We start from the raw sequence: 27,882 nt of genomic DNA, 5'->3' as shown, positions 1-27,882 counted from the left end.
TGAACAATGTATAGAATCACTCCAGCTGAAATGTTTTATTTGGTCTCTATAAATCCAGTTGATATACACATTTTATAATCTATGATATAAAGGTAAATATTTCAGTTCAATTTATAAACTGAAATATTTTCCATTACATAATAGAGTATAAAATATATGGTGTTTGAAAAATAAATACTGTTGTAACACAGAATTGACCAAGAATATATCATTGTTATAAACTATTAATTGATATACATTTTTAATGAAACTATGATGAATATGTTTTAAGAAGTTACATCGTTGTTAAATGAATATTAAGATTCAGTAAGCAGTAAAATTTATTTTTGATTATGTTAATGACTCTAACTTAATATGTGGCTTTATTATCCTGAAATGAAATGGCATTTATTTATACTAAAGACTTCATTGCTATTATCACTAGAATTGGATATGAATAGCCTCCAAGTCAATATTTTATTATACATATTGACATCATAGATCAAGTATAGGTCCCTCAAGAATGTTATTTTATGGCCAAGAGCAGATGTCTGAATAAAGTTTTAGTTGAGAAGTAAAAATAAAAACAGGCTGTCTCAATCTACCTTTTAAAAATCTAAATTATAGACAGAAAATGACAGGTAGAAGATGCTCCAGGTCTTAGAATTCCACTGAGACAGGCAAACCTGTCTTCCTAAAGCTTTTGTAGTTCAGGGACAGTCAGTCACAATGAAACGTATTCTAACATTGAAATGTACTAAAGGATATTATGAAAAATAGCTGTGGTGATTGCCAATATTGTAGTGTATTTGAAGAATTACTGGAGATAAAAAAACAGAATGATTCACACTCAGGATATCACCTTAAATCTAAGTATGTCTTTAACATCACCATACTAAAAAAAGCAATTACTAACCCAAATGGTTAATGACTTAGTTCAGTCTATATAGAACATTCACATTATTGACAAATTTCATCTTGTTGAGGACTTGTTGTCAGGTTAGATATTATTAAAGAATAAGAATATTGATTGATTGCCTTGACCTCATCATACACTACCAGTCAAAAGATGATGAATGGCTTTTGTCTATTAATCATGTAAAGGGGACAACATGAGGTATTATTTTTGAGTACAAAATTAGGAGAGCTGTCAAAAATACTGACACAGCCAACAATTACTGCAGTATTTTCCAGTTATTAATAATGAAATGTTAATTTGAATACCAAAATAAAATCTTTTTATGACTTTTAAAAGAGCCTGGCAATATTATTGAAGGCATTGTTTATGAATCAATGAAAAACAAACTAAAAAATTGGAATTCAAGTTTAGGTGACATTTACCCTCAAACCCTCAAGAGAAGGATTGACCTCATGCAAACTTTATACTTATAAAATGCAAATTTACAAGTGGAAATTAAGATGTTTCATCTGTAGTTGGTAACCTTTGGTCCCATATGAAGAATTCTTCCTTTATCACAGAATATATTGTTGTTTACATACTTGTTATAAGAAGGTAACTAACAAATCAAATTATGAAATGAAAACAAAATGAAATATGACCTTACCTATTTCAAAATTTGTAAACAGACATTGATTTATATTAGAATTTACTTATCTTGCCTATAAGTAGGGGCTTACAAGTGTGAAGTAATTATGCAGATGCTAAATCAATAATTAAAAATTTGAGCCACCCCTATTCCATAATGGAGAAAACTATTAAATCACACTGCTAAAATTATTCATTCTTTCTAAACACTTGGAAGCACCTTTAAAAACATACCTCTTCTGTTTCAGTGGATCCCTGAAAATAACTGAAATAGACCATCAGAAAACTGAGATATCTCTTTCTCCACACTGATGAAACATTCCCCTAAGAAAACCCACACTGCTTTGAAATTAACAATAGTTAACATTTTTCAAAATAATTTTTCTTCATTTGTTTTCCCATTCATTTAACTATTGATTCATTTAACAATGATTAATAGATACATAATATATTCTAGACTTTGTGCTCAGGCTGAGGGTAGAAAATGAAGACATTAGGTAACCATGGATATATATCTTCAAGCTTGATATTTAGAATGAATTCTTAATATGTATATCTAAAGAAGTCATGGATGTCTACCAGGATTCTAAAACTAAATGTTTCAAAAATTGTTCTTTCCACACACACAAAAAAACTACTCCTTTCTCATTTAATAACCACAGCATCTTTCCAGATTGTCAGATCAAAATCTAGAGTCAATCTTAACTCCAATTCTTTGCATACCTTATAGCCTAATACTGTTTCATCTACCTTCAGAATATGCTTATAGGAGTGAAGTGCACTGATGATTACAATTTATACTGAAGGTATTAAAAAAGAAGAAAGACTGATGGAGAGATACAATGATGAATAGATAAACAGATGTGTAATGACACAAATGCAGCAAAATGTTAATTGTAAAGTCTAGATTGTGAGCATATATGTGTTCCCTATAGACTCCTTTTAACTTTTCTGTATGTCTGAACATTTTCATAATAACATATAGAAGAATAATAAATCAATGACACATTTTCCTCATTCAAAGTTTGTGGAGGACTAAACCTCCCCTAATAACAATCACAGATTCTTGAACAAATATAAAAATAAAAGCCATTTCAACATATTGAAGAGTGATCAAAAGTAGATAGAAGCTGGAAGGTATATGACTTTTGAAAACAACGAATCACACTATAAATCTCACTATAAGAGGTCCACATTTTTTTTTTTGAGAGATCGACATTTAACTGGCTTTTTTGCTTAGAGTTTGTGGTGTAAGGCCTAAAATTAAGGTCTATAAATGCTGCTTCAATATCTAGTGAAACTGGGAGTACCTCAAAGAGTCTAACCACAAGTTCCCTTCCCAACTCTGCTTCCACAGATAAGCTTCCCTAGCCAGGCATAGTTATTATCAAAGGAAACAGGCATAGTTTCTGCTTATTGATAAGAAGTAGGTTTCAGTTCTCTGCTAGCCCACAAAATTATTCAACCAATCCAATCAAATTCTTTTCTGGGAACCAGGGGGCATCTCATCCTCTTGATACTACAATGTTTACCACTCACAGTTCCTGGTTGCTCACCTTGTCCCTGAGTACAGCCTCCCTGTGGCCTTGTACAACATGCAATATTCTCATCTCCCAGGTTGTGAGTATATGTAACTAATAAACAATTGTCAATATTATCTGTCCAGTGTTGGGTGGCATGAGGTCAGCCATCTCCTTAACCTAAGTCGGGAATCCCTCTCTCACCAATAGGATAAGGAAGAGGAAAATTAAAATAGGACATCATCTCCACACCCAAGTTTTCACTGTACATTGGGAATACATACAAGATAAAAGCAGCAGCACTGTCACAGAATGGAGAGTGAAATTTCTAATTTAGGATTACAGCACTTGAAAGTAGACTGGGAAATTTGACAAATGCAAATCTAAAGAATATGCAAATACATTGCCCTCACCTCAAATATTTTGCTGGCTATTAAATTACATACACACCAAGAAGACACTGCAATGAATGTAGATATAAGTAACAGCTGTAAGATTAAAGACTTGAGCAGAGAATATATAAGCTACCCAGTTGTGAAAGTAAAAAGTAGAGTTCAAGTCCCCCCAAGTTAGACAGAATAATAAACACCTTGAGCTTCCACTAAAACTCCTGATGGGACAAATCTTAGGAATAAACCCCCTATAAGATGGTGTGGTATATTTTAAGGCTAAAGGAAAAAACAAACAAAAAGAAGAGACTCGATAAACTTCTAAAACCAAGCCTCCACAAGATCAAGTTAATCTGACAGTAACTGCCTATCACTGCCTGCTAGAAAAAAGTTCAACATTTTTTAGAGGAAGATGACAAAATCCCATATTGCTGCAGCATTTTACCCACAATGTCTACTATATAACACAAAAACTAGTAGTCAAGGAAAGAAGAACAAGATAGGAACCATTATTTAGAGAAAATCATAGTCAATAGAAGCAGACCCTAAGATTACACAGATGTTAGAATTAAGCAAAGACTTTAAATAGCTATTATAAACATTTCAGGAAGAAATATAGAAAGGTAAATTAGAGATAGAGATCAATTAGAAAATGTAGAATTGAGAAATACAATATTTAAATTGAAGAAATAATCATATTTCTTCACCGAAAAGTAAGACTCTATAAAAGTATCTAAACTGAAGCACTGAGAAATGAAAGTCTGGAAAAAATTAACAGAGCCTCAGTGATATGTGGAATGATAGCAACTGTAATGACAATCATAGTTAAAAGAGAGGAGAGGTAAGACAAATTTTAAAAAATAAATCAGAAAATGTTCTAGATTTCATTAAAACATTAACCTGCAGTTCTTAGAAGATCAGCAGTAAGATAAATTTAGTGAGACAAACTAGATGGGTGGGATGCAGGGGGATGGGAGGGAAGTCCAAGAGGAAGGGGATATATGCATACATATAACTGATTCACTTCATTGTACAGCAGAAACTAACTCAACACCGTAAAGCAATTATACTCCAATAAAAAAATGGATTGTATCTTGTATATATATATATATATATATATATACATTGTATGTATACAATGTATGTATATATATATATATCTTGTATATATATAAATTGAAAATAAAATTAAAAAAACATTTACTGGGTTTTACTTCTGGTTAGGATATAGAAAGTCATAAGAAGATGTTGTTCCTATTTTTAGCAAGAAAAAAAAAACTAATATACTAAATCCTAACTTTTGTTGAACAAATCAGAAAATGTAGATCACAAGGCAATCAAATGAATGAAATTGCAAAGGATGGCAAGCCCCTTTGATGAAAGATAAGAATCACATTTATTTTACCTATAGGAGAGTATGGGAAGAATAGGAGTCAACCATAACAATGGATAAAAGGAAAATATCTGAAGTTATAAAGAACGTTGAAGTCTGAGTGTCAGCTAGCACGACAGATCGAACACAGCAGGAGTCCATTCTGACTTGCTAGCTATTTTCCTTCAGCCTCCACTGGTTTCTGAAGTGAAAAATTGGAGGCCTGACAGGTGATGTGAAAGAGTGACTTCAATGGAATAACTGTGCAATTGATGATTACCTGTGAGTAGATGAAAATGACTTGCTTCTCAACCTTTCTTTCATATGAAGTAGAAGCTAATTCCCACTTAGGGAGGAGTAAAAAAACAAAACAAATCACTTGCTGCTCTCCATCCCAGGAAAAGATCAGGTCAGCTGCCACTGAAGGATGAGTTGAAGGAAAAGTTTTCTGCTGTTGGGAGAGCTAGGCTTCTCCTGCTATCCCTTCTGGTTATGTAAACCTCCATGGCTGCTGGAGGAGCCTAAATACTCTGTCTCATCCCCAGCGCTGAAATTAGGAAAACATATCTGTTGCTGGTGGAGGGACAGGAAACCATTTCATGCCGAGCCTCATCTAAACAAAGCTGTTATCCACTGTCAGTAGGGTGGGGAAGACAATTTGCTCCCATTCAAAATCTCTAGTAGAAAGCAAGACAGGAAGATGTGTTTTGCCTCCTCCTGTGATAAGGAGAAAAAGGGCTTGCAGAAAGTTGAGGATGGTAAAGGAACACTAAGAAGAAAAAAAAAAAATGCTCGAGACCTCACATTAAGTAGAATGGATGAGTCAGAGGCATATTGACTTTAACTAGAGCAATAACCGAAACCAAATTCATTCTAATTACTGACTAAGCTGATGTATCCATTCATACTAAAGGAATAGCAACAGAATACCCATTTGGGGGAATAGATAATATTTATCTCAGTCTCTACTGTTCTTTTAAATACAAGGTATGATGATTAAATCATAAAGAGAAAAAGGAAAAAAAAAATTAAAGCTCCAAAAACAGATGAGTCAAATGTAAAACAAATTACAAGATGTAATCTTAAACTTCACCATGTAAATTACTGCAAAAATAAATAGTCTAAACACTTTTCTTTTTTTTTTGGCCACACCACACGGCTTGCGGGATCTTAGTTCCCTGACCAGGGATTGAACCCAGGCCCATGGCAGTGAAAGGTCTGAGTCCTAACCACTGGACCACCAGGGAGTTCCTAATCACTTCTCTTACTAGGCAGTCTGTCTGATTAGATATAAAGATGAGACCCTAAAATCTTCTGTCTATGGGAAATTTACAAAAAACATCAATAAATTAAAATTTTAAAATGGGAAAATAATTCATACAAAAAGTAATAAAAGGAAAGACTTACTGGCTCTTTATATATTGACAAAGTAGACTTCAGAACAAGGAAAATTAGCAGGGACAAAAAGGGATATTACATAATGATTAAGGATAAATTCATCAAGAATCCATTACAGTCTGAAATGTGTATGTACCTAATAATAAGTCATCAAAATACATAATACAAATGCATAAAATTAAAAGGAGAAATAAATTGGGAGACTGGAATAGACACATATACATTATTGATACTATATATAAAATAGACAACTGATGGGAACATACTGTATAGCACAGGGAGCTCTACCTAATACACTGTGGTAACCTAAATGGGAGGGAAATCCAAAAGGGAGGGGATATCAGTATGTGTATGGCTGATTCATTTTGTTGTGCAGTAGAGGCTAATCATACTCCAATTAAAAAAAAAAAAAAGAGGAGAAATATACATATCCATGGTTACATTTGCAGATATCAACAATTATCTCTCCATAATTGATAGAAGACATAGATAAAAAAAATCAATAAGAATATTGAAGGCTTATACAATAGTGAGATTGCATCAAATTAAAACACTTCTGTATGTCAAAGGAAATAGAAAAGTGAAAGCAACCTGTGAACAGGGGAAAAGATTTGCCACCCATATATCTGATAATGGATTAATCTTCAAAATACCTAAGGAATTCTTACAACTCTTTTTAATATCAAGTTGTAAAACTTCTATATTTAATCTGAGAAGATTATGTTTTTATTATATGTTTTATTATACGTTTTCCAAATTTTTTTCCAAGTCTGCTTTAATATTCTTATTTTTCAAAGATCAGAAATTTTTAATATTAACAAATCTGATTTTTTTCTTATAGATCTCATGTTTTTGTGTTCTATTTAAGAAATCTTTGTCTAACATAATGTCAGAAAGATTCTCTCTGATGTTTTCTTCTAGAAATGATATAGGTTAATAGTTATATTTAGGTCTGTTATTCATTTTTAGTGAATTTTTGTATATTATTTGAATTAAAATTTAGCATTTTTTTTGTTTTTCCTGGACTGTATAGCTCAGTTTTGAAAATAATACTTTTTCCTTAACTGAATTTGCTTAGAAACTTTGTTGAATGTTACCTGACGATATATGTGTGGGTCTATTACTGACATAGTAATATGTTGAATGGAAGTGTCAAAAGTGGGCATTCTTGTCTTGTTCTAGATCATAAAAGAAAAGCTTTAAGTTTTTCATTATTAAGTATGGTATTAGCTGTGGGCATTTCACATACAGCCTTATTATGTTAATGTACTTTCCCATTCTAAAACAATGGGCTAATTACTTGAGTAGGCATTTCTCCAAAAATGCCATGCAAGTGGGCAACAAGTATATGAAAAATATCATTTGTCACTAATCATCAGGGGACTGCAAATCAAAACCACAATGAGATATCACTTCACCACTGTCAGGATGGCTATTATTAAAACATCATCAACAACAATAACAGGTATTTGTGAGGATGTGGAGAAATTGGAACTCTTGCACACGCTAGGTGGGAATGTAAAGTGGTGCAGTTGCTATGAAAAACAATATGGAGATTTCTCAAAAAATCGAAAATAAAGCTATCATATGATCTAGCAGTCCCACTTCTATATACTTATCCAAGAGAATTGAAATCAGGAACTTAAAGATATTACCATTCCTATGTTCACTACAGTACTATTCACAATAACTAAGAACCATAAACAACCTAAATGCCCATCAACAGATGAGTGCGTAAAGAAAATGTGGTTTATACAAACAATGAAATATTATGGAGCTTTCAAAAGGAAGAAAATTCTACAATATACAACAACTTGGATGAACCTTGGAGACATTATGCTAAGGGAAGTGAACCAGTCACAGAAAAACAAATACTGCATGATTCCATTTCTATGAGGTATCTAAAATAGTCAAATCATAGAATCAAAGAGTGGAATGGTGGTTTCCAGGGGTGGTGGGGTTTCCAGAGAAATGAGGAATTACTTATTAAAGTTTTAGTTAAGCAAGAGTAATAATCTCTAAAGGTCTATTGTACAACATTTTATCTATGGTCAACAATAATGTATTGTACATAAAAATTGTTAAGAGGTTAGATCTCATGTTAAGTATTCTTACCACAATAAAATAAAATGTGAAAACATGATGTAGAGAAGTATCACTATAGAAAATTGGCAAAAAATTATAGGTGAATTGCTGATACATTTAAAGATACTCAACTACACTATAAGTAAAATGACAGCATGATACATCAAATAAAATTAAGCATACACTTACCATAAAACCCAACGATACTGTTCCTATATCTTTCCCTCAGAATAATGAGAGCATATGTTCTCACAAAAGCATAAATGTTCAAATCTACTTTATTCATAATAGTTAAAAACTAGTGTGCATCAGCTAGCTAACCAACAGACACTCTGTGGTATATTCACACAATGGAATACTGCTCAGTACTAAAAATAATAAACTACAGATACATACAACATGGATAATTCTCAAAAGATTCTTGATAGGCTATGTAATTCACTGTTCCATTTACTCTCTAGAAGATACAAAACTATAGTGACAGTAAGCAGTGTGGTTTACATGTGTTAAAAGTTGGGGAAGAAGATTGACTTCAAAGAGGCTCAGGAAACATTTTAGGATGATCAAAATGTTTAGGGTGAAAAGTTAGATTACTGATTTCACATCTTTTTAATTTTCGAATATATGTACTCAATGGTATAAAGTTCTCTCTAAACACTGCTTTAACTGTATCTCACAAATTTTGATGTTAATTTAATTTTTTAACTTTTATTTTCATATACATTTAAAAATATGTTCTTGATTCTCAAGATTTTATTGCTTGATCATTCAGGTAAAAATATAATGGTGCTAGGTTTAGCTTTAAGAACTGATGAAAATGAAACCAATGATGGGCTGATGAACTGTGAATAAAATTCAGCTATACAAACTGGTTTTTTACCATCATTATGTTATAGCCATGTTGAGAAGGCTATGAGAGTGAGTGGAAGAAAATAAGATAATTAGGAAAAACCAAGCTCAGGTAATACTAGCCATGATGGCAGAACTCTGAACAATGAGTACAAATTTTTTAAGGATATTATGATTTTAAAAAATAGCTATTTAAAATTCCTAATAACTTTGATTCATCAGTTTAATACATTAAAATTCCACAAGTTAGCTTTCTTGAGCATCTTAAGGAAAAAGAACTTGCCAATAGACAAATTGAATCAATTTTCATTAAATAAACACTAGCAAATGCTATTTTGAACCTCTCAACTGACTGAGCATGACAAACTACTGTCAAAGTCCTAATAATGAAATTAAGTTTAAAAAGAAATCTTTGTAAAAGTCCTTGTTAAAAATTTTCATTCTAATCCTCGCCTAGTTTTAGGTGATTAAGCACTGACATTTAAGTTGATTAGGGAAAAGTTTTAACTTTTTGAAGAAGTATGTGGTTGGTTTCTCCATTTCTGAATTCCCTGGAGAATATGAACTATCTCCCTATGTGTTTATAAAAGCCAGGTCCTTCAAATACTTGGTAAAAATAAAGGAAATGAAGACATTCATTATATTTTTTTGCTCAGATTTCAAGAGAAAACATTTTATTTTGAGATTAAAGTAAAACTCATCTATAATATAGAACCTAATGACCTTTTTTCAAGTTATTCACAAGGTATATAAGAGATAAAATATATGGATAACATAGACAATTCTAGCAATTTTTGTCATTTGATTAATTATAGAATATTATTCATATGGCATAGAAAGATTATTTTGCTGTTTTCATATGCCAGTGAAGATCTTGGAGTATTACAATTAAACAGTGGAGTTAAAATCTGATTTTGACATAGCACATATGTCATTAAAGAGACTAAAATTTGTAATGGTTTACATCAAAATGTTAGTATATATCAACAAATTTAGAGTTGTTTATTTAATATTTATAAAAAGTAAATACTGAAAATTTTATTTTCTAAATTTGTATGCCAGAGTTCTTTTGACAATTATATCAAGAAAAATTTCCAACTTTTCATTTTTGAATACTGATTTTCAATTGTACTTTGTAGGCATTACTTTGCAGACAACCATCTGTTTCATTCTCAGTTTCTTTATATCCAGTCTGAAGGCAATTATGCTATCAATAGACAATTCTTTCCATGGAAAAAGATTTTTAAAAAGCTTTAAAAGTTGAAGTTGCAAGCAGTTGTTGAAATATAATTTATATATAGTTCTCCATATTGCAAACTGTGAATTATTGTTTTAAAATCTCAAAATATAGATGTTTTTAATATCCTTTCTGATGTGATGTAGCTGTAATTTTAAAATGTATTTAAGACCGAACACTTAATGCTTTTTTAGCCCATGTAAATAGTGATGTTTTCAGAAAGTTAAAATGAGTACATTAAGATTATACATATACAAACATATATGTACCCATACTCACAAATGCACAAGGAAAATAGCATTTGTTTAAAGTTTTGGCCATTTTAATAAATTATCTGTGCAATAGTTTAGTCTTTTTTTCTCTTGGTTTTATAGGCAAGATGCTACCATGTTTTTAAAAAGTGTTTAAATATTAGACATCCTTAATCCCTTTGAAATTTTTTATCTTTATCTGGCAACTCTGTAGGGCTTCTTTAAAAAGTAGGGGGGTTCTATTTAGGGTTGTCAGATTTAACAAATGAAAATACTAGTCAGCTAGTTAAATTTGAATTTTCAACAATTGATAATTTTTTAGTTTAAGTGTGTCTCCAATATTACATGGGCTACCCAGATAAATGCAGTTTTGTGACATACTTAGGATAAAAACTCTCATTTGTTGATCTGAAATTCAAATTTAACTGGATTTGACCTGGCATCCTGATAACATTACAACATGTATGTTGAGACCCTCAGGGTCAGCTTGTGTGCCTAATGTTCAGTATGTAATTGTGCTTGAGGAAGAATCAGACACTGGATTCAGAGGGCTATATCTTATCTGAGGACCACTCAAGAGAAGAGGATTATTGTTATCTGATCTCCTTTCCCAATATATCCTCAAAACTGGAATTCAAATTCATTACTGGTCCAAAAGTTTATGCTCATTTTATCACTCTATGTATCATTTATCTGGAATGGAAGTAGTCCCTGGAACACAGATTTCTTGAGTGCAGAGCCCATTTTACATACAGGGTGGTGTATGTGATATCTATGGTAGGATGTAGGGACTCCAAATTGCTAACCTTCTCCAAGCTATGATCTTAATCCACCTATCCAATGTTTAAGATTAATAGCATTAGAGTAGGATCTCTAAATTGTAAATGTGAAAAGGAAATAGAAACACATCAGATAGTGTTTCCCAAATCTGGCTGCTCATTAGAATTTGGAGAGTTTATTTTTATAATTGGCATGCTTGGACTTTACTTCTAGGCATGCAACTCAGTAGGCTTGGTGTAATAATCTTTACTGTTGTTTTCTTTTTCTTTATTATTCTTTTTTTAAATAAATTTATTTATTTTGGCTGCGTTGGGTCTTCATTGCTGTGTGCAGGCTTTCTCCAGTTGTAGCAAGCGGGGGCTACTCTTCATTGTGGTGCACAGGCTTCTTATTGCAGTGGCTTCTCTTGTTGTGGAGCACAGGCTCTAGGCGTGTGGACTTCAGTAGCTGTGGCTCGCGTGCTCTAGAGCACAGGCTCAGTAGTTGTGGCGCACAGGCTTAGTTACTCTGCGGCATGTGGGATCTTCCCAGACCATGGCTCGAACCCGTGTCCCCTGCGTTGGCAGGCAGATTCTTAACCACTATGCCACCAGAGAAGTCCTTGCTTTTTTTTAATAAGCTGTCCTATGAATTGCATTTGAGAATCATGTATAGCTCAACTCCTTAATGTTAGAAAGAATTTGAGTATAAGAGGGGTTAACTTGCTCTCCTAAAGTCTTAGAGCCTATAGAAGATTGGAAATAAAGTCTGGGCATTAATATTTCTTGAGTTTCAGGATAGCCAAGTCCTGTTCCATGTTAGAGGAGAACAATGTGAAGTTAACAGTTTGGTAGGCACTCTTAAATGCAGTATTACACTGTCACCACAGGTTATCACATTATTTCTATACCAAACTTTAATTAAACTTTTAACTCTCTGCTTTGTTATATAGTAACCTGGAAGGAGAAATCTTTTTGAGTCCCAGAGAATCACAAATATACAGGAAAATGACAACTGTTACAAGGAAATTCAGAGGGAAGGAATTGGTTATGCAGGGTAGCTGAAACAGACGGTATTACCTATTATCTGCAAAATTACCCAGAGTAGAGATTCTTATACAATCACTGTAACCCATTATAGGTGAAGGCACAAGATATTCAGAGTGGGAGCCAACAAAATAAAATATTGGATGGTAGGACTGGGGGTGAAAAGACTAATTTTAGACTGATTTAACCTAGTTCATCCTTTTCTGAACCTAACAATGCTAACTTTTTGACATAATGGATTATTACCATCATCTAAAAAATCTTATAACTTTTGGCTTATTCTGATAAAGATGGTTGAACCTTAGGAATGATAACCACCAATACAAAATTTTAGGTGATAAGCTTTTTTTAAAATTTCCCTGTTGGAAGTTGAGAGACACTAACACGAAATCAGAATATTTGTGAGAGAAAGTAGGGGAAAAAATGGAGAAAAAAGGAGTATTATCTATCCAAATTATGAGGCTCCATCCACTCTTTTAGGATAAACGATCAATAGGAATATTTTCTAAGTCATGTCAGATCAGAAGAGAATATGTATGTAATTGTTTCATGATTAACATGGTATAAAGATGTATTTAATTACATTTGAATGCTTAAGAAGTATAGTATACAAAAAAAAAATTACACAAATTTAAAAACAGTTAAATAAAAGGAATGAAATGTATATCCAATTGCGCTTCTGTAGATAAAGTAACAATATGGGTGTTGCAACTGGTTGATGTTTTTTAGCACAACAATTGCCTCCTTCTGATCCTTAAAAAAAAAAAAAACATTTTGTGGGAGTGAAAATCAGTGTCATTTTTGTCAGGTAACTATCCAACTTCTGATAAAATGGATATTATCCCTTCTCTTTTTAGAAATAAAATTAAAATATTCCTGCTTTTGAAAGAAGTGTTTTGCTGCATCACAGCATAGAAATTATCTCAATGTACTTTCTGCAGAATATTTTAGAACAGATATCTTAGAATGAGCAGGCGTTCAGCCCAAGCTACTTTGAGGGCCCATATTATGTTAGGTAACTTATTTGACTCTATGAGGAATAATGGGTCTAATTTGAGTACCTGCCGTATGTGTACCAAGCACTAAACAAGGTGACTGGAAATGAGTAAAACTGAAATGAATCAATGTTAGATACATACCAGCTTAATATAGCCCTGAGTTCCTTTCTGCCTCTTAGGAATTTAACAAATAATTTATCCCCTTTATGCCTGAGGCTGCTAACTTTTAAAGAAATGTTAATAAATGGCACCTCACAGCAGTGTTATAAGGATTTTATAAGTGTATATAAATATATGTTTATATATAAATGTATAATAATTATGTTATTATGATATCTAGATATATAAGTATACAAGAAGTATATAAGAATGTATATAGTATAAGAATAGAAGACTAGTCTATGTAGACTATTCTCTAAGTATATAGAAATATTTAGTAGACCATACATCACTTAACAAGCACTCAATGCTTGTAGCTATTATAAAATAGAGGATGTTTATTTTTAAAATATTTGTGATATAGTAATTATAGTGAAAGCTATAAGGTTTGCCAAAGCAAAGAACCTGGAGTTGATTGAAATTATCTCCTTAAATCTAAACTTTAGGCAAGATATTAAAAATCTATAAACTCCACTTCCCTTATGGGAATCAAGGTGGTTATAAATTATCTAATAGAATTTTTGTGAAGATTTAAAAACATAGATAATACGAAGTTTCCTAACACACATTAGGGTACACACATTTTTTTGGAACAAAAAAAATATTAATTATAAGAAAGATCAGAAAAAACTTAAAGAGAAAAAAGATTTTAGGTTTATCTTGATCATCACAGGATTTAGATCTAGACCAATATGGATCCTCCTGAAAAATATCATTCATTCACCTTAATAATAATAGTCAAAATATAAATGTAAGAATAAATAATTAAAAGACAGAGAGAGAGAGAACCACAGATGGAGGAAAGGAAGGAGGGAGGAAAAAAAGGAAAAGAAAGGAAAGGAAAGGACAGAAAAGGAAAGGAAAGGAAAGGAAAGGAAAGGAAAGGAAAGGAAAGGAAAAAGGAAAGAAGGAAATCACATTGTTATTACTAAGACAGATATCTTGAAAGTGAATTATTTCCCCTGATTAACTGGCATTTTTAGGGACTCTTCTTTCCCAAATATGAAACCTCATTTGAGGAGATAATTAAATGAAGAAAATCTAGAAATATTTTTTTGTTACTCTTAGGCTAGGATAGTGAATCAGTGACTAAAGAACCCTAATCTACAATACCCCAAAGAACCAGTGTTAGCTTCATAAATTTTTACAAGAGCTCTTGCAGACTATGAACCACTTAAGCAGGCTGATGCATGGCAAGTGCATGAATTTTGGTTGAATGAAGGAAATTTTTATCTAATTCCAGACCCGATTTTGGCTTTCAGATAGATTTTAGATTTTGTCTTAAAAATTTGTGATTAATACTTAAGATTAAAATTGCACAATGAGCCTCCATTCTGTCCTAAGAAGATTAGGATGTCATAGGTTTAACATTTTCCCTGTTTTTTTGGAATTAACCTTCTTAGTTCATTCTTCTTCAATTTATGAGGATGTTTATGGAAAGAAGTTGCTTTATTACATATCAAGAGCAATATCCCTATGTAATACATTTATTTTTTGTGGACCAATACATTCAGTAGTAAATTGTTTCAATGTCAGTACCATATGAATTACAACATTTGGTAATTTATGTTTTGACAAGAGAAACCTTTTGGGAAAAAATTCATACTCTATTAAAACAATAAGAAAGAAACTTCAATTTAGCAAAAATTTGTTGGCAGAATTTGTTAGTTTCTTTAAAAAAAATCTGAAATTGGCTTGATTTGCTCCTTTTACCTAAGTATCATTAAATTCTAATGCCAAAATGAATTTGCTAAATGAGCATTAGCAAGCAGGATACATGACTTGTAGGAAATAGGTGATTCATATTAGTTGAAATAAAAGGATGCATATTTATCTTCAAATACTTGAGATTAATCTTTGTAGTGGGTTTACATGTACCGTAGACTAGTGTCAATAATGGTAACTCAAATTAAGACATTGTTGTTAGTAAACCAAAACTTACTTTTAGGAGTTTATTTCTGTGGAAGCAGCATAAATTCATAAGCAGAAAAACAAATTATACACATTTAAAAGCAAATTTTTGTTCTTCATGAAAATACAAAGGCAACACCCCAATTTTGGAAATTCTTGGTGAGTGACCAGAAGAATGCTACAAAATGGTCTCAAAAAGACCACATATTGTACAATATAGATTTCTGCATATGTTTCATTAAATTCACATTTTCTTAGCTGTAATTAGGTTAGCTGTGTATATATACTACTTAGGTTGCAATAAGAAAACACCTGCTTAGTTTCTTCTGTGTTTTCTAGCATTAAATACAGTCAGTGTACGCTGTCCTTTTTAATTGCTGACTGTATTTAAAAATTTTAGAGACTGTCATACAGAGTGAAGTAAATCAGAAAGGGAAAAACAAATATCATATATTAACGCATATATGTGGAATATAGAAAAATGGTACAGGTGAACCGGCTTGCAAGGCAGAAATAGAGACACAGACGTAGAGAACAAGTGTACAGACACGGAGTGGAGAAAGTGGGGATGTGGGATGAACTGGGAGATTGGGATTGACATATATACACTAATATGTATAAAATAGATAACCAATGAGAACCAGCTGTATAGCACAGGGAACTGTACTTCACCTCGCTGTACAGTAGAAACTAACACAACATTGTAAAATAGCTATACCCCAATAAAAATAAAATAAAATAAATTAAATGCTGGTCAGCTGAAGTTGTAAAGACATTTTGAAATGAATTGTTTCAATTTCATTCTCCGATTTTCACTCAGATCCTTTCTGGAAAATGGCACCTCTTTTTATTGGTGTTGTCCCAAAACAAAAATATTCGTCTTACTGCTTTCTTACTTACAGAAAAATTTCTTGATATTTTATGGCATTTTAAAGATGCAAATTGTGATTAATCCATCATTTACTGAGCTTGACATCATAACAAAAGGACATCTCTCTCTTTCTCTCCCCATTCAACAACTTTAGCCACTATGATAATCATGAAAGTTGTTTTAATAAATTTTCTGACCTGTCAGGATTTTACTTGGAATTCTCAATTTGTACTTAACCAATATTCTTTTTCTCATACACCTTCCTAATCAGTCCCTTAATTACTCAGCTCTTCTTGCTTCATTCTAGAAATATGTGGTTAAAATATGTCCTGAAATGTTATGTTACAGTGTATAAAAATATTTAGTTAAATACAGCTAATTGTATTCATACAGTTACATAAAGTTTACATATAGTTGGGAAATGAATCTGTGTGTCACATAAATATGCAAATAAAATATAATAAATATTTTCCCAAGTTTCTAACATATTCTTAGAGAAAAACCACACAATTTCAGTAAACACAATGTATATAAAATAGAATTGACAGGGTTCAGGAAAAGATTTATGGGGAATTCCATGGGATTTACATGGGAAATTACAAAATACAAAAATGATAACATCTTTCATCACCCCATTCCAAGCCAGCTGAGGAAAAACAATTGTTTAAAAAACCTGTTCTGAGAAACAGAAAATAAAATTGATGATAGAGATATTGCTTTAACTACTTATTAAATGCACTTTCACTTGCAGGACCAGACACTAATGTTATAATAAATACTCAGCTATTTAATACACTAAAATAGATTGGTGACTTTGCAAGAAACATCTTTTAAAATGTTTATATGTATTAAGTTAGAGACATTTTCATTTGAGCAAAATTTATGATTTTCTTTTTTATTATTAAAATATGGTACACAACTTTGATGTTTAATTTCTACAACTTTATGTCTATAGTATTAGACTAAAAAGGTCATAGAATTTTATGGCTGTAACAACTTTAGACATTGGCTAACATGTTTATGTTCTTATACTCTCATTTTAAGTATTAGAAATATGTGGAAGTATATTAGGCTAGATAAGCTTTGTATTTCACCCATGTATTTTATATGATAATGAATTAATTCATTAATCATTTAAAAATCCATCTGAAGCCCTATCATTCACCATTTAATGCTTCATGCAAAAATGTCAGTGGTTTGGTAGGTATATATATATATATACATACACACACACACATATATACATCTCAATAGTTAATATGAGAGTGCAGTTTCATTAGTTGTAAATTATAAGCTAATGTAACCATTTAAATAGAATAGTATTTGCATATATGAGCAGCCAGTAGCAAAGTGTGAAAGGGGGATATATCTGGTACATGGCAAATCGGGCTATTTTATTATTTGAATAACATTTTTGTTATACTATTGATGGTATATCAGAAACTATAAATAAATTTTGTCATAGTAGTATTTGTACTCTGTGATTTTTTTATTTAGAAATATTACAAGTAACAGTTTTATTGGAGAAAGTTCAGTAATTCTGAATAAAAAGAAAAAAATTATATACCAGAGTCCAATTATGCAGATACATGAAACTTCAGGTATCTTTTTATGTGGTAGTATATTTGCTATAATTCTTACTAATTTTGAAATTATCTTAGTTTTTGTGCATACATTTCTCTTTTAATTAGGTTGGATGATGTATTCTTTAGACATTAATTAAAATTTTAATTTCAAGGCTAGAATATTCTTTTGGATATGAATTAACCACCTGACATATCAATAGATTTTTTTTTCTACTTAAGATAATTAAAGTAAAATTGCACTACCATTCCTTTACAAATAAAACCACAATTTTATACAGGACCTCAGATTTATATGAGATCCCCTCTAATGGAAAGTGTGGAGAGATATGAGCCTGGTAAGACTTAAAACTGGAAACTAAAAATTCAACCAATAAAAGTTGAATTCATTCTACTCATGTACCAGAAATTATTCATGATGAGAAGCAGCACATTTATTCTATAATGACTAACTGTGTTTAATATCATTTTTACTAAAGCTATTCACATTTTCAAATGCCTCTTTTATATTAAAACAGTAGGCACAATATTAGACAGTTCTTAGATCGACAGCCATATACAGTATACAAAAGGCAAAGCAAGCTGAGAATTCAGAAAGGAGGAAATCCATAACCTTTAATTGAGAAAAAGTTTGAAGTGATTGAGAAAGATTGTTTTAGGAAAGATTAATTATTACCTTAATTCACTGTAACTAATAAGAAAAGTTACTTTATATTGTAAAGAAAGAGAACACTTTTTTTCTAGAAAATTTTCCTTTACATATATTCCATTAGGGATCTAGTCTGGTATTATTCAAGTATTACAAATATTGAGTGGATTAAAAATAACAGGTAATAAAGGTAAATTACTATCTTTACACAAGCTTCACAATAATGTCAATGGGAAATTTTCTCTATAGAAACTTATGCCAATGTCTTAATATTCTTAGATACTACTAGTTATAAAATAAAAGCAGAAGAACCTCAGAAAATACTATAATAATATTTTTAGAAACTAAGATGTCTAGAAAGGAAAGTGATGTGTAATGCAAATATTTTTGACGGAGTGTTTTGCATATACAAATTTAAAAATAAAGAAAAAACATATATTTCATGATTAGTATATTAATATATCAAGGAATTGAAACCATATATTTAAGATCATCCAGCTTCATAAGTTAAAGGGAATAGACTGGGTTCACAATATTTTGAGTTATCAAGAGAAATGAACTCTAAGTGATCTATATCTTTACTCATTTTAGTATGTGAGATCTTTGTTGTGGTACAAATTGACTGTATTTGGGAACACACTACCATGATATCCTTAGCAGTGTAGAATGTTGCCAGCATCTAGGTTAGAAAGGAGAAATAAATAACAAATATAGCATTTATTATGGAGCTATCAATTGTTTGTTTATTGTTTTTAATAAAAGTGCAAACAGTATCTATTTTCTCAAGAAAGCTCTTATTTTATATTTTGATGTCTAAATTTTGCCCAGGTAGTAAATAACTTATGTTCATTTCTGTCTCAAACAAATTTCTCAGGACCTCTACAGATATGTTGCTGGACTTGACATTCCATATAGTATCTACCCTAAATGCACTCCAGAATGTGTAAATTAGTAGGGCAAAAAGACACAAGTAAAAGTATGAATATATATATATTTCTTTACATCCATTGACCCATTTTATAGCTGAGCCTACACCAAGATCAGATTGTCAAATTGAGTTCACACATTCAGCTTAAATACATAATGTCAAGGATATAGGCAGTTGTAGGCTCAGATGAAACACAAAATATTCTGGGAGGTGAAGGGCAATTTACTAGGTTCTGCATTCATGACATGACCCTTTGGATCAGAATAGATGTGGTCTCTACTTGAGGTTCACAGGATCACTCACATAGGGGGAGAATTTAGATCCTGAAATCATCATTTTATACCCCATATTGTTGTGTAATGTATCCTAGTGATATTTTCCAGGGACCCAAAACTCACAGGTCTAGAGAGATTCCTTAGCAAGGGGCATCCTCTTAAAGTCTCTTTCTTTTGTTAAATATCATTGGTTATTTACCCAGGTGACCCTCTTCCCACACCTAAAGGGAATGATTAGATTCTAAGACAGCTGGTTTAACTCTTTTCTCCTAGTAGCCTCCCACCATGCAACAATCAATATGTTTACCAACTAACACAGTGATCAATATGTATAAGTAGATTTGGGACATATTCTCTTCTAAGAAGTTGCTTATAAGCAAACATAATTTTTATCTAATATTTTTATTCCTTGATCTTTGTAAAAATAATTTAAGGGTCTCCTACTCACCATTGTATCTCCACTACCTTGCAGATGTCGATCACATAGAAGTCACTCAAAATGTGTTTATTCATGAAATGAGTAACAGCTTATTTAAAGGTATAAAGGTCCATAATTATGACCAAACTGAAGCTTAAGGAGACAAATCATATAGGGCAAATGACAAATATTATTACCAGAAATCTTTAATAAGTATCAGCAATGCAACATTTTGCAGCTATGAGCTACTTGGTAGTCCAAAGAAAATGAAATGCAAAAATAATTCATCATAGCCCTTATTATAAAAGAAAAATCTGTAAAATAGTCCAACAAAGACAAATGTAATACAATAAATTAGTTAAAAAATGATGTGCAAAAATTTTACATGTAATTATGTGTTTTCCACATATATTATGGTTTGAAATTTGTGAAATGTTCTTTCTACCTTTCTATTTAATATTAGTGTTGTTTATGACTCACACTTATTATCTATTTTTCAGAACAAGACAGCAAAGTCTCAGCAATGTGACATAAGTAATATTGTAAGTTTGAGTTGGAGCCAATACTCAAGCACAGTTCTTGTGATTCCCATGTTCTTCTCACTATAACACACTGACATCCATTATAAATGTGGTCATTTCATACTGGCTAAGATAATAGTTAAGTCTTCTTATATTGTACATGTCTATTGTCACTAATAATTCATTACACAAAAGTATGAACAAAAGTAAATACTACGACATTAAAGCAAATTATAATAGCATTACTTATTTATAATGGTTAGTGTTTTATTTTAGAAAAGTTAGAATTATATTTAGAACTCTCTAGATTTTTTGACAGTAGTATATCTTATAATTCTAGAGTATTCAAAAAAAGTAAAAAAAATCATACTTCTGTATGAACAGGATTCCATCTTATTCAAACTAAAGAAGACTGTTGTTGAGAAGATATTTTTCATGATAAGGACTAATGTTTTTAAGAAAATAACTTTATGTCAGGGATAAAGTAAAATATTATAATATAGTATTTTTAAATATATGCATTTAAAAGATAAAAATTTTATATTGCTGTGTTCATCTTATTCTACCCCAAGAGAAGGTATTTAATGGAAAAAAAAAAACCACAGAGTCTGAAAGTTATGTCACTTGAATACATTTACTTTTCTTAAACATACTATTATGAGGTTTTGATAGAGAAGAAGCACAAGTAAAATAAGTGTCAATCAGAAAGTTCTATAAAAAGCTAGTGAAAGAGTTCTGAAGAAGTTATCAATCAACGAATATTTTTCTGAATAACGTGTGCCAAGAAATGTGCTTGACTGTGGGTATAATGAGTGATGCATGGTTCCTGACCAAAGTGATATTTAGTGTGTAAAGCAAATATTCGGGGATTGGAAGATTGTTCATATTCTAAGGTACCTTAAGTCATTTCTTAAGCAATCTAAATGCATACATATATACATGCATGCCTACCTACCTATATACACACAGACAATAGAAACATTTCTAGAAAGATTTTCTCATTTCCTCCAGCTATAAGGTCACTATTTCCAGAATTTTTTTTTCTTTTAAGCCAGATACAATCAGTTATTTTGTGTGATATATGTACAATGAAATCTGAACAACTTAAGAAATATTAAAGTTTAAAGTTTAACTTGTATACATTCATTAAAGTTTCTTTGTTTACTTTCTTGGGCCGAATTAATTGCTCCATCTTCAATTTCCACAGTATTTAGGATATGCTTTATTATTTTATTTTTTATAACTTTATAATGGTTGATGACATCTTTTTTCTATTTTTAAATTAATTTTGTTTTTTTGTACAATTTTAAAATATTACATTCCATTTACAGTTATTACAAAATATTGGCTATATTTCTTGTGTACAATACATTCTTGTAGCCTATATTATACCTAATAGTTTATACCTCCTACTTCCCCACACCTATATTGCACCACCCCCACTGGTAGCCATTAGTTTATTCTCTATATCTGTGAGTCTGCTTCTCTTTTTGTTATATTTATTCATTTGTTGTATATTTTAGATTCCACATGTAAGCAATATCATACAGTATTTGTCTTTCTCCATCTGACTTATTTCACTTAGTGTAATGACCTCCAAGTCCACCCATGTTGCTGCAAATGGCAAAATTTCGTTCCTTTTTACAGTAGTATTCCATTGTGTATATATATATACCACACTTTCTTTACCCATTCATCTGTTGATGGCCACTTAGGTTGCTTCCATATCTTGGCATTTGTAAATAATACTGTTATGAACATTGGGGTGCATATATCTTTTTGAATTATTTTTTTTGGTTTTTTTTGGATATATACCCAGGAGTGGAATTGCTGGGTCATATGGTAGTTCTATTTTTAGATTTTTGAGAAACCTCCATACTGTTTTCCACAGTGGCTGAACTAACTTAGATTCCCATAAACAGTGGACAAATGTTCCTTTTTCTCCACATCCTTACCAACATCAAAAATCAAACAGCAGGATTAAATAATGGGCAGAAGAACTGAACAGACATGTTTCCAAAAAGGAACTGCAGATGGCCAACAGGCACATAAAAAGATGCTCAACACTGCTAGTCATCAGAGAAATGCAAATCAAAACCACAGTAAGGTATCACCTCACACCTGTCAGAATGATTGTCATCAAAAAGAAGACAAATGACATCTCCTTCTAATAACAAATTAAAAAGATATATAATGATAGGAAGCCTATATAATGAGCCAGTTAACAAAATCTTCCCTTAATTAATTGCTTCTATTAATTTACTTTGGTTAGGTGTCTTTTTAAAAATATTTTCACATCCATAAATTAATTTTTATCCATTTCCTAGAGTTAAATTGAATTCAAGTGAATTCAGAAAAAATAACTTACAATAACCAAGTTCACAGAAGATTGACACACAAATTACATCATCCAATTAATTAATTTATAATGTAAAGATAAATGGCAGAGTCTGGAATGGAAAATATTCAGGATAAGCCATATTTATTCTTGTTTAGTGAGCACAAAGTTTGTCAGGAGAGTGAGTCTCAGATTCTGAGTTTTAATGGCATAATAATGTAAGGGTCTGTTGCATCTGACTACGTAACAGCAATATACCAAGCATAGGCATGGATGTATTGACTGGAATGCTGGCTGCAAATTATCAGTTTCTCCTCTCAGGTTTTTTTAAGCTGAAAACATTTTTGCTTTATATATTGTTAGATTTCAGGTTACATCTTATAAACTTGGTTACTTTCCTCCATCTGTTTTGAAAATTCCTAGGCTTTAAAGTGCATTTGCATTATATAATCCATGTTGTGCTGACTCTGTCCTTCCACCTTCAAAGATTTGCACACCACCTTGGTATCTTGTACATACAATAGAATCCAAACATCTTAAATGCACTTTTGCTGAATTTTGACAGATGCATATATTATGAAACCCTATACTTACAGTGTAAATATAAGTATAAATATATTTAAGCCTAAAATTTAAGTATAATGCCTGAAGTATAAAAAACATGCCCATCATCCCATAAAGTTACCTCATACCCTATCCCAATAAATCCTTTAATCATAAGTAACACCATCATTATTATTTACAATAGTTTATTATTTATTTATTTATTTACCTATTTATTTATTTTTTACTAAGACCTTACTTCCTTAGAGAAGTTTTAGGTTCACAGCAAAATTGGTGGGAAGGTACAAAGTTTCCTCATGCACTGCCTACCTCCACACCTGTGTAGCTTCTCCCATTATCAATATCCCTCACCAGAGTGGTACATTTGTTACAATTGATGAACATACATTCACACATCATTATCAGCCAAAGTCCATGTGGTTCACACTTGGTATTGTTCACTGTGTGAGTTTAGACAAATGCAAAATAACGGATGCATATCATTATACATTTGTCCAAATTCACACAATATGCAACACCAATGGTGAACCATCAATTGTAAAAGATAACAATAATAACAAATAGTAAATGAATAATAATAATAATAAATTGATTTTCTCCAACGTTATGTTCTAAGAGTTTAACAGTTTTGCATTTTACATTTAGGCCTGTGATCCATATTAATTTACATTTTTGTGAAGGTTGTAAGATTTGTTTCTAGATTTAGTTTTTGCATGGCTGTTCAGTTGTTCCAGCACCATTTATTAAAAACACCATCTTTGCTCCATTGTATTGCCTTTGCTCTATTGTCAAAGTTCAGATGATCACATTTATGTGAATCTATTTCTGGGTTCTCTATTCTGTTCCATTGATCTATCAGTCCATTCTTTCACCAATACCACAACATCTTGATTACTACAGCTTTCTAGCAAGTTTTGTTTGAGTAGTATCAGTTCTACAACTTTGTTCTGATCTTTCAGTTTTGTGTTGGCTATTCCGGGTCTTTGGCCTCCTCATATAAACTTTAGAATCAACTTGCAAATATCCACAAAATAACTTGCTGGAGTTTTAATTGGTATTGCATTAAATCATAGATCAAATTGGGAAGAAATTAAATCTTGAAATCCAAATCATGGATTTCCTATCCACCAACATGGAAAATCTCTCCATTTATTTGGTCGATCTTTGATTTCTTTCATCAGAGTTCTGTGGTTTTCATCATATAGTAGTATTACATATTTTGTTAGATTTAAACCCAAATATTTCATTTTGGGGGGTGCTAATATAAATGATATTGTGTTTTTAATTTCAAATTCCACTTTGAAATAACACTATTCCACTTCAAAGATATTATACCTTATAATCACAAAATAAATCTAATTCTTCCTTTCCATCCCTTGTATCATTTTTGTCATTCATTTCACTTATATATAAGCATACATAATCAAATAAATTGTTGGTATTATTGTTTTGAACAAACTGCTATGTAGATTAAGAATAATGCATTTTAATTTTACCTCCACCTCCTTTTTTGATGTTCTTCATTACTTTCTGTAGATCCAAGTTTATGACCCATAATATTTTCCTTCTCTGTAAAGAACTTTTAACATTCTTCCAAGACAGGTCCACTAGTAACATATTCTCTCAATTTTTGTTTGTCTGAAAAAGTCTTTATTTCTCATTTATTTTGATGAATAATTTTGTAGAGTACAGAGTTCTAAGTTGATATTTTTTCTCTCAACATGTTAAATATTTCACTCTACTTTCTTCTTCCTTGCATGGTTTCTGAGGAGAAGTCAGATGTAATTCTGACCTTTGTTCCTCTATATATGAAGTGTTTCTTTTTCTCTAACCTCTTTCAGGATTTTTTCTTTATTTTGATTCTGTAATTTGAAAATAATTTGCCAAGGTATAGTTTTTTTGCATTTATTCTGTTTGGTGTTTTCTGAGTTCTTAGATCTGTGCTTTGGGGTCTGACATTAATTTGGGGAAATTCTCAGTCATTATTGTTTCAAATATTTCTTCTATTTCTTTCTCTCTTCTCCTATTATTCCCATTATGGGCATGTTACACTTTTTGTAGCTGCCCCACAGTGCTTGGTTATTCTATTTTTCTTTGGTTTTCTTTTCTATTTTTATTCTATTTACTTTTCAATTTTGGAGGTTTCTGATGAGATATCCTCAAATTCAGAGTTCTTTTCTCAACCTTGTCCAGTCTATCATATAAACCCATCAAAGATAGTGTTTATTCCTGTTACAGTGTTTTTGATCTCTAGCATTTCTTTTTGTTCTTTCTTAGAATTTCCATCTTTCTGCTTCTGTTGTTCATGTGTTCTTCTATATTGTCTACTTTATTAGAGGGCTTAGCATATTAATCAATCAATTTAAATTCCCATTCTGATAATTCCAACATCCCTACAATTTCTCGTTCTGATATTTGCTTTGTCTTTTCAAATTGTGGGGTTTTTTTCCCCACATTTTATTTATTGATTGATTGATAGCCAAAAATAGTATCCAGGGTAAAAGGAACTTTTGTAAATAGACCTTCAGTAATGTGGTGGTGAGGTGTAGGGGTGGGGGTGTAGCATTCTGTACTCCTGTGATTTAGGGCTCAGTCTCTTAGTGAACCTGTACCTCTGGACAGTGAACTTCACAAGGTTTTCTCAGTTTTTTTCTCCCCCCTGATGTGGGAAGTGTCTAGAGTGGGCTGGAACTTGATTTATTTCCCTTCCCCCCTTAGGTTCTGTTAATACCCCTGCAAGTTAAGTTCTGATTAACTAGTTTCCCCTAAGGGCAGGCCTTGATAAGCAGAGCAAAGTGCTTTTGTGTACTTCAAAATGGTTCCTTTTTCCTCCTCCTGCTGGAAGCATAAGGGAATTTTTCTTCCATATTTACTGTGGTCAAGCTCCTAGAGGAAAATCTCACAGTATTAAAGGGGTCCCATATGACTGGGTCCCCTTGGAGTTTTTAACTCTCAGACTTTTCCACACTGAGCCTCCACCAATATGTAGCTCAAGTCAATTACAGTTCAGGTTTTCCTATCCTGGCACTGGTTCCTGCTGCAATTCCATCCATAAGTCTCTGCCCCTGTCAAGTATGACTTCCTTTATTTGCTGTCTCTCCAGTCTTGGGGGCTGAGGTCTACCCTGTGTCTTCCTCTCTCTTATAAATCTAAGAAAAATTGTTGAATTTTTATACTGTTTAGCTTTTTACTTGCTATTAAGATGGAGTGGCAACTGCTGTTCCTTACCTGCAGAACTAGAAATCGGAAGCCCAGCTTAATTTTTCCTGTTCTAGATTTTTGAATAAATGCAATCCTGTAGTATGTACTTTTGTGTAATGCTTCTTTCATTCAGCTTATTGTGCCTGAGACCCATCACTGTTGTTTGACGTATTAGTAGTACATTCTTATATTTTCAGAGTATTATTCCTTTGTATAAATGTAAGACAGTTTGTTCATTTTTATATTATTGACATCTCTGATGTTTCTAGTTTGGGGTTATTATCAATAAAGCTGTAAAAACATTTCATGCTCTTCTTTTCATGAACATATTTTTTTTTATTTCTTCTTGGTAAACCTTAGCTAGGAATAAAAATGTCATGGTATATGGTAAGTATTTAATCTTATAAGACATTGTCAGGAGATTTCTGGTTTCAGTTTTGACATATAAGAAGCTGTCAGACTTTTTTCCAATGTAGTTGTATAGTTTTGCAGCCCACCAACAAAATTGTTCCAAATCATCACCAAAATTTGGTGTCATTCTTCTTAAATAATTTAGACATCGTGGTGGGTGTCTACTGGTATCTCATTTTTTATTTTAATTTACATTTCCTTGATAATTAATAATGTTCAGCACTCTTTAATGAGCTATTGGACATTAATACACATTCTTTTGTTAAGTGTCTGTTTGATTTTTTTTCTGTTTTATTGGGTTGTTTTATTTATTATTGGGATCTGAAAGGTCTTTATATGCCATGTTCTTCATACTTTCATCTGATGTATGTTTTGCAAATATTTTCTTGCAGTCTGTGCCTTGAATATTTATTTTCTTAGCATTGTTTTTCAACAAAGATAAGTTTAATTTATGGTTAAGTCTAATTTATCAGGTGTTTTTTATTGTTACTCCTTTCTGCAAACTATAAAACCTTTATTTACTTCCATGTTGTGGGCATATTTTCATACTTTCTCCTAAAAGCTTTATGGTTTCAATATCTGAAGCATAATTGAGTTGGATTATATTGTTTGTCACACTTCCTG

Source organism: Aethalodelphis obliquidens, unplaced genomic scaffold (assembly GCF_003676395.1).
Source record: "Aethalodelphis obliquidens isolate GAN/ISIS:26980383/991018 unplaced genomic scaffold, ASM367639v1 scaffold13, whole genome shotgun sequence".
NCBI classification, from domain to species: Eukaryota; Metazoa; Chordata; class Mammalia; order Artiodactyla; family Delphinidae; genus Aethalodelphis; species Aethalodelphis obliquidens.
Note: the sequence above shows the minus strand (reverse complement) of the source record.